The sequence below is a fragment of the Passer domesticus genome, chromosome 29, assembly GCF_036417665.1.
Source record: "Passer domesticus isolate bPasDom1 chromosome 29, bPasDom1.hap1, whole genome shotgun sequence".
Taxonomy (NCBI): Eukaryota; Metazoa; Chordata; class Aves; order Passeriformes; family Passeridae; genus Passer; species Passer domesticus.
The window spans coordinates 3794524-3802716 of record NC_087502.1 but is presented as its reverse complement, the minus strand read 5'-3'; the positions used below and the strand labels follow the sequence as shown (position 1 = coordinate 3802716).

General features: G+C 51.6%; 1 long non-coding RNA gene across 1 annotated transcript; it reads left to right on the top strand.

The window, feature by feature from the left end:
* Window positions 1-233: 233 nt before the first annotated feature.
* Window positions 234-3574, top strand: LOC135287448 (uncharacterized). The gene is made up of 2 exons (XR_010351129.1): window positions 234-1520; window positions 3459-3574. It is a non-coding gene; the product is annotated as an uncharacterized LOC135287448 (long non-coding RNA).
* Window positions 3575-8193: the final 4619 nt, after the last annotated feature.

The window sequence follows — 8193 nt, the reverse complement described above, 5'->3', positions numbered from 1 at the left end:
AGGGCCTGACCCCTTCTCCTTTGGGAGGAGCCCCAGGCCTGGGGCTGTGAGGGGCCATGAGGGGCTGTGAGGGGCCATGAGTGGCTGTGAGGGCTGTGAGGGGCCATGAGGGGCTGTGAGGGGCCATGAGGGACTGTGAGGGGCTGTGAGGGGCCATGAAGGGCTGTGAGGGCTGTGAGGGGCCATGAGGGGCTGTGAGGGCTGTGAGGGGCCATGAGGGGCTGTGAGTGCTGTGAGGGGCTGTGAGGGGCTATGAGGGCTGTGAGGAGCTGTGAGGGGCCATGACGCAGCATGAGAAGCCGTGAGGGGCTGTGAGGAGCCATGAGAGACTGTGAGGGGCTGTAAGGAGACGTGAGGAGCTATGAGGATCTGTGCAGGGCTATGAGGTCTGTGATGGGCCATGAGTGCTGTGAGGGGCTATGAGGGGCCGTGAGGGCTATGAGGGGCTATGAGGAGCTGTGAGGGTCCATGAGAGCCATGAGGAGCCATGAGGGGCTGTGAGGGGCTGTGAGGAGCCATCAGGAGCTGTGAGGAGCTGTGAGTGCTGTGAGGGGTTGTGAGGAGACATGAGAGCTCTGAGGGCTGTGATGGGTCATGAGGGGCCATGAGCTGTGAAGGGTTGTGAGGGGTCATGAGGAGATTTGAGGGGCCATAAGGGGCTCTGAGGGGCCATGAAGGGCTATTAGGGACCTTGAGGGGGAAAAAGGTCCCTGAGAAGCTGTGGGAGGCCAGGCACTTCATGGAACCACGGGTCAGTTATTACACTGCAGAACCAAGGAGACTGCTGTTGAGCGTTATGAAAGCTCATGGAACCAAAAGTCCATTGTGACATTGAGGGACCTCATGGGATCATGGAGAACATTACAATAGTTTGTGACCCTTTGGAACCAAGGGGCCATGTGACAGTGCAGGGCTCCATGGAACTAAGAACTCATGTAACAGTGAGGAGCCCAATGGAATCAAGGCGCCATTCCATATTTCAGGGCCTCATGGAAGCAAGGTGCCCTTGTGACACTGCAGGACCTCATAGAATCCTGGAGACCATTCTGACACTTTGAGGCCGTGTTGAATCAAGGGGCTTTGCAGGGCTTTGTGGAACCAAGGAGCTCTCTGTGACACTGCAGGGCTTCGTGGAAGCAATGAGACCATTCTGGCATTCTAGGTCCCCATGGCACCAAGGGGCCATTGTGACACCAATGGGTCCCCAAGGAAGCAAGGGGCCAGTGTGCCACAGCCAAGCCTTGTGGAACCAAGGGGCCATTGTGATCCTGGGGAGCCCAATAGAACCAAGGGACCATTGTGGCACTCTGCACAGTCCCATGGAACCAAGGAAAACCATTTTGACACTGCAAGGCCTCATGGAAGCAAGGGGCCATTGTGGCACTGCAGAGCCAAGTAGACCATTGTGATATCACTGGGCCTCATGGAAACAAAGATCTCTTGTGATACCACGGGGCCTCGTGGAACCAAAGGGCAATTGTGATGTTGCAGGGCCCCAAGGATCCAAGAACATGGAACAGGTCTGGTTGGCTGGGCCTGACTGGTGCAGCTGAGATGGCATGTTGAGGGCTGCTTCTCATCTTCCCCTAAAACTCTGGAGTTCTGTGCTTTCCTTCCAGTGGGAAAGAACTCTCCCTCTCCTCCAGGGGTTCATGGCTGAAATTGGGATTCTACCTCTATATCTGATTATATCTGAAGACTGTTCCCATAGGAAACCTGCCAGCAAAGACAGCTCTGGATGGCCTTGGCATCTTGGGGGCCACCTCTTACCTGCCTTCAAAACACTGGAGGGATGTGTTTTTCTTTCCATTGTAAAAAGCATCTTTGAAGTCCAGGTGTCTATGGCCACAATTGGGAATCTGCCTCCAAAATTCCTTATATCCAAGGATAGCTCCCAGACAAAATCTGCCAGGACTGTCCAGGTTCCTTTGGCTTCCTGAGGGCCAGCTCTCATCTGCCTGTGAAACACTGGGGCTCTGCCCCTGCAGCCACCACCTGCACACACCCATGTTCTTCTTCCTGCTCAACCTGGCCCTCAGTGACCTGGGCTCCATGTGCACCACTGTCCCCAAAGCCATGCACAATTCCCTCAGGGACACCAGCACCATCTCCTACAAAGGATGTGCTGTACAGCTCTTTCTGTTTATCTTCTTCATTGGAGCAGAGTATTTCCTCCTGACCATCATGTGCTTTGACCGCTACGTGTCCATCTGCAAACCCCTGCACTACGGGACCCTCCTGGGCAGCAGAGCTTGTGCCCACATGGCAGCAGCTGCCTGGGCCACTGCCTTTCTCACTGCTCTGCTGCACATGGCCAATACATTTTCCCTGCCCCTGTGCCAGGGCAATGCCTTCGGCCAGTTCTTCTGGGAAATCCCACACATCCTCAAGTTCTCCTGCTCCAAATCCTACCTCAGAGAACTTGGGCTTATCATGATTAGTGTCTTTTTAGCCTCTGCATGCTTTGTGTTCATTGTTTTCTCCTACGTGCAGATCTTCAGAGCTGTGCTGAGGATCCCCTCTGAACAGGGACAGCACAAAGCCTTTTCCACCTGCCTCCCTCACCTGGCCATGCTCACCCTCTTCCTCAGCACTGCAGCCTTTGCCTACCTGAATCCTCCTCCATGTCCTCCCCATCCCTGGATCTGGGGGTGTCAGTTCTGTACTCAGTGGTGCCTCCAGCCCTGAACCCTCTCATCTACAGCCTGAGGAACCAGGAGCTCAAGGCTGCAGTGTTGAGAGTGATGAGTGGAGGTTTCAGAAACACTGAACTGCTGGTCAGTTTCTGCAAATCTCTTGTAATAGAAGTAATTTTAGATACTGCCTTGTTAGTTTCATTTTGGATGCCCTATTTCTTTGTTTTCCTTCTTAATATTGTCCACAAAGAAATGCCGTTGTTTGTGCCATTGCTCATTTTGTTTCTCTCCACCTTCCCTGTGGCCACAGACTGCGTCAATGAGGGGCTGCACTTTCAGTGGTTTTAAATGAAAGAAAGTATTTCCCACCAGAGATGCCCTTTTGTTGCCTTCTCTGGAGCTGCAGCAGCGATGTCTGTGTGCAGAGCTGGGGCAGATCAGTGCTGGCACAGCAGCTGTGCCCAGGAGCAGCAGCAGCACTTGGTGTTGCCAGTGCTGTTCTCGTGCCCCTGCCCTCTCGGGATCTCCTCTGGTCAAGGTGAGCCCGAGGTGTGTTAAAAGTCTCTTTTTCCAACCCAGCTGTCAAAGAAGGAGTCAGAAGTCTTCAGCTTGCGTTCTTAAGGTTGTTTATTATTTCTTATCTAAAGCATTTTCTGTCTGGCCTGCCGAGATCTGTTCAGCAGGTCAGTCCGAGGCACGATACTCTGCCCTGAGGCGGTGCAATCTCTTTATACTAAAAACTACATGTACTTTATTTGCAGTTATTTTCCATTACCTATCATCTATGTTGGACAGTGACTTTCTACTTTACACCAATCCTAGGGTGCTACCATCACCAAGAAGATGGAGGCTAGGAAGAAGAAGGAAGAAGAACAGGAGAACGCCCAAATCCCTCCATCTTGTCCCCTGGACCCCCATAGTAAAATTCTTCCAAATTCTACCTTTCACCCTGTGACAACTGCTGTTATGCTGCTTAAAATTTTATGACTCGTTATTCTTCATATAAAGTTGGTAATTTGCTCCATGGGTGGAACTCAAAGCCGCAGGGGTCTTTGGCTGCATGCCAGGACTCCCGAGCATTGTACATCCTGATGTCCCGTGTGTCCCCAAATTTTGGGGAGGGCGTGCTCCCTGCTCACGGGGTGTCCCCCCCAGGAGCTGCAGGCGGCGGCGGCGCAGGTCAAGGCTGTACACCCCGGGGTGATGGTGGAGGCCAGTGGGGGCATCGTTTTGGAGACCCTCCCCCAGTTCTTGGGGCCCCACATCGACGTGGTGTCCATGGGGTGTCTGACCCACAGTGCCCCCGCCCTGGACTTTGCACTGTGGGGGCTGGAACCCTAAAATCCATCCCAGGACCCTGAAAACCCACCCTAGAACCCCCAAAATCCAACCTGGGACTACAAAAACCTACTCCACAACCCCAAAACCCAACCTGAGATGCCCAAATCAATCCCAGGGAGAGCAAAACTCACTGTGAAACTCCAAAATCCACCCTGGGAATCCTCAAATCCCAAAGGTCCCCCTGCTGAGGGGATTGTAAAATCTGGCACTGAGTCCTCCTATCTGCCAGAGGCACCAGTGCCTGAGACCTTCCCACATTCTGGGACTCCAAAATCCATCTTGGGACCCACAAAATCCATTTTGGACCTCAAAATCTATCTTGGAACCCCTAAATCAATTCTGGAATCCCAAAAATCCACTGTGGGTCCCTCCAAATCCTACCCTGGGATCCCCAAATCTCCCCTCAGACCCCACAAAGCCCACCCTGGGGATCCCAAATCTCCATCCTGGGGTCCTCTCACTCACCTCCCCCCTCTAAGGTGGACCCAAAATTCCATCCTGAGGTGTCCCCTTCCCCCTTTTCTCTTTGTACACCCAAATAAACCCCTACCTCACTCCCCCATGTCCCTCCAGTTTTTCAGGGTGCCACCCTCAAAACCCTCAGGTTTTGCACTCGATGCAAAACCAGCCACTTTAGAACCAACAAAAGGGGGGGGATGTGACCACTGACCTGTTGAGCCCCTACTCCAAACCAGTGTCAGTTCTGCTGCTCCGTCTGGGATGGGCCTTTTGTAAGGAACTCCCATCTCCTCCCTGAGTATCTGGAATGAAAAATAAAAATCCTTTGCCTTGATGTGGGAATTTGCACCTGGGGAATGAGCCCATAGTTGGGACAAGAGTTTAAAGGGCTCAGACCCGGTTTAGGCGTCCCAGATCTCAGTTTGAGGGTCCCTGATCTCAGGGGTCCCTGATCTCAGATCTCAGATGGAGAATCCCAAACCCCTCTTTGAGGGGCCCAAACTCCAGGTGGGGGAGGGGTCCAGACCCATTTTGGAGAGCTGAGACCCCAGTGTGAGTATCCCAGATCCTGCTGGAGGGCTGCAGACCCCCATTTGGGGGTACCAGTTCTCAGTTTGAGAGTCCCACACCCAGTTTAAAGACTCCAGATTACAGTTTGAGGGTCCCTGACCCCAGTTTGGGAGGCCAGAACTTGAACCCTTAATTTGAGGGACCCAAACCCCAGTTTAGGGGTCCCAGATCCCAGTTTGAGGGTCCCAGACCCACCACCAGCACACCTGGCACCACCACAACACTGGGAATTGGGATCAGGGGAGAAATCCTGCTGTAAATCACAAAATCAGGATCTGATTCCTGGCCTGATCCCGCCCTGCTCCATCACACCTGTGTGTGCCCACCTGCCCGCCGGTACCTTTGGGATTGCTCTAGGTGCAGTTGGTGCTTTCTGAAATGATCCACAATTTTACACCTAAATCTCCTCTGGAGTCTTTCTTTTGGGTGATTTTTGGGATTAAACAGGAATATTGCAGCTCTCTAGGATGTGGGAATTCGTCAGCCTGAATTGCCAGGCCCTTTGAATAAGCAGCATGAGATACTGGAACTGGGAAAATCCCAAAAACCACCTCAGATTTTACACAGGTGAAGGGAAAGATGCATTGATCACGTTGGATTTACCTCTCTGGTCTCACTGTACTGCGCAGCAATGGGAATTATCTCTTCCAGAGTGAATTTCCAGGTGCTGACTTCAAATTCCTTCTGTTCATCTATCAGTTCTGGGATTAAAACATAACAGGGAAAAAAGAGGAAAAGGTCCCAAAGACCAAACTCTTTTCCTGTAGAGAACCTGCCTCAAGCTCTGAATAATCACTCAAACTTACACAATTACTCAAAATTTTTCAATACCTCCTAAAAATGGAGCAGCTCCAAAATTATTCCACTCCCACTCCAAATGGCTCAGTTGCTTCCAAAATGATTAAAAGGGCTGGTATTGAACCAGTATGGGACCAGTAAGAACCAGTATGGAAACAGGAAGGGATTGGTACTAGACCAATACAGGACCAGTATGCAGCCAGTAGGGCTAGCATGGGACCAGTATGACACCAGGATGGGACCAGTACTTGACCAGGATTGGACTGATGTAGGACCAGTACAGGGCAGTGTGGGACCAGTAGAGACCAAGCCAAGCAAATACAGGACCTTTATGGGACTGCTGCTGGAACATGATGGGCCAGTGCAGACAAACAGAGGCCAGTACAAACCAGTAGGAGCCAGTAGAGAACAGCACAAACCAGTGTGGCACCAGTGCAGGCCAGTACAGCCCAGTGTGAGGGCTAGTGTGAGCACTGTACAAACACTGTGGAGCAGTATGGCAGCAGCATGGGGCCAGCAGAGCCCTGCATGAGCCAGTGCTGGATTGTACTGGACCAGTATGGGAACCAGTAAGGAGCTGTACAGGCCACTACAGGCAAGCACTGGGCCAGTATGAGAGCACTGTGGGTGACTGCAGGAGCAGAATGTGACCAGTACAGGCCAGTGTGGGACCAGTACTGGACCAGGAGTGGGCCATTGCAGGATCAGTATGGAATCAGGATGAGAGCAGTGAGGACCCATATGGAACCAGGATGGGACCAGTACACCAGTACGTAACAGACCGGGACCAGTAAGGGAACATTAAAGATCAGCACAGGCCAATAGGAGACCAGTACAGGAGCTGCACGGGACCAGTACAAGCCTTTCAGTCTCACTTCCTGGAAAAATCCTGGAAAAGATTTTCCTGGGAGCTGTTGCAAAGCCCTGGAGGACGACGCCGGCCCCGGTCAGAGCCAGCGCGCCTCAGATTCCTCCTGGGACATGGTGACCCCCTGGCTGCCCACGGGGTGTAGGTGGAGAATCTGCATTCCAGCAAGGCTTTCCAGACTGTCTCTGCCAGGATCCTTCAGGACAAAGTGTTTATCCAGCCCCAGCTGGATAAACCTGCCATGTGATGGGTGACAATGGGCACAAGGCTTGGGCACAAAGGGTGACAGTGACTGGGGTGGCATCAGGCTGGCACCGGTCACTAGTGGGGTTCTGCAGGGCTCCATCCTCGGCCCTGTGCTCCCCAACATCTCCAGAAATGGCTTGGACACAGGACTGGGAGGGATCCTGAGCAGCGCACAGCCAGTACAAAATGGGGGTCCAGCTGTGGGGGGCAGTGACAGAGCGGATTTGGTGGCTGCCTGGTGTCGTGTCAGTGTCGCAGCAGGGCGTGCCTGAACTGGTAACAATTAGCATTGACTCTATGAGTCACAGAAGGCTGACCAATCTCTTTATTCTATATATCATTATTAAGAGACCCATTGCTTTTATAGAAAGTTACGGTACACCTGGACCTAATTGGTCCTGCTATCCAAACACCAGAAACAGCTGAAATAATAACTTTGCTTTGTAGATGGGAATTATTAGTGCCTGTTGAATGGGAGATACCTGAGGAATGGAGGGAAACAGTTAAGGAATGTCAAAAATTATTTGCCTGGAAATTAGGAAAAAGGAAGTGACAAGGGAAAAAGAGGGCAAGACGGGGTTGGCTGCTGTACTTGCCACCGAGAAGATCAAATACACCTGCAATGGCTTGCTGCCAGTTTTCAGCTTCCTTTTTCTACCTCTGTCGAGGTCAGAAATGAAGGCACTTGAGACGATAGTTCACGTTCAGACTCAGGTGTTTATTATTTCTTATCAATGTTACAGCCTCACAGCCATGAGTTCTTCAGTCTTTCATTAGCAAGGCACAAAATGGCTTGCTATCTCTTGTTACAAGGTCTTTTAAGGCTATACTATCCAGTTAAGAAATGACACCTAAAATATTTTCCCTTTTAACCCAATAACTAATCCCTCAAAGCCCACAGGGTGGACTTTTCTGTCTAATTACAAAAGACCACCCAAATGCATGGAGAAGAAGGAAAAAGAAGGTAAAGAAGAACAGCCTGTCTCTGCCCTAAAACCTCCATCTTGCTTCATATTTATTACGATATTCTAAAACCCAAACTCTACATTTTCCACCCTGTGATATTCTACACCTCTAACCAATTGCACACCCATGACCCCAGTGCTATCAATCAATTTTGGAAGCCTGTTCCACGGCCTCAGGTCAAATGCAGTGCTCTCCAGGGTGTCAGAGTCTGTCTGTACAGAAAATCTAAAATTCTCAGCATCCAGGGTTCCAACAGGCTGCAACCCCATGGGCATGGGAGGTGGGGGTATAAGCCATACCAGACCTCTG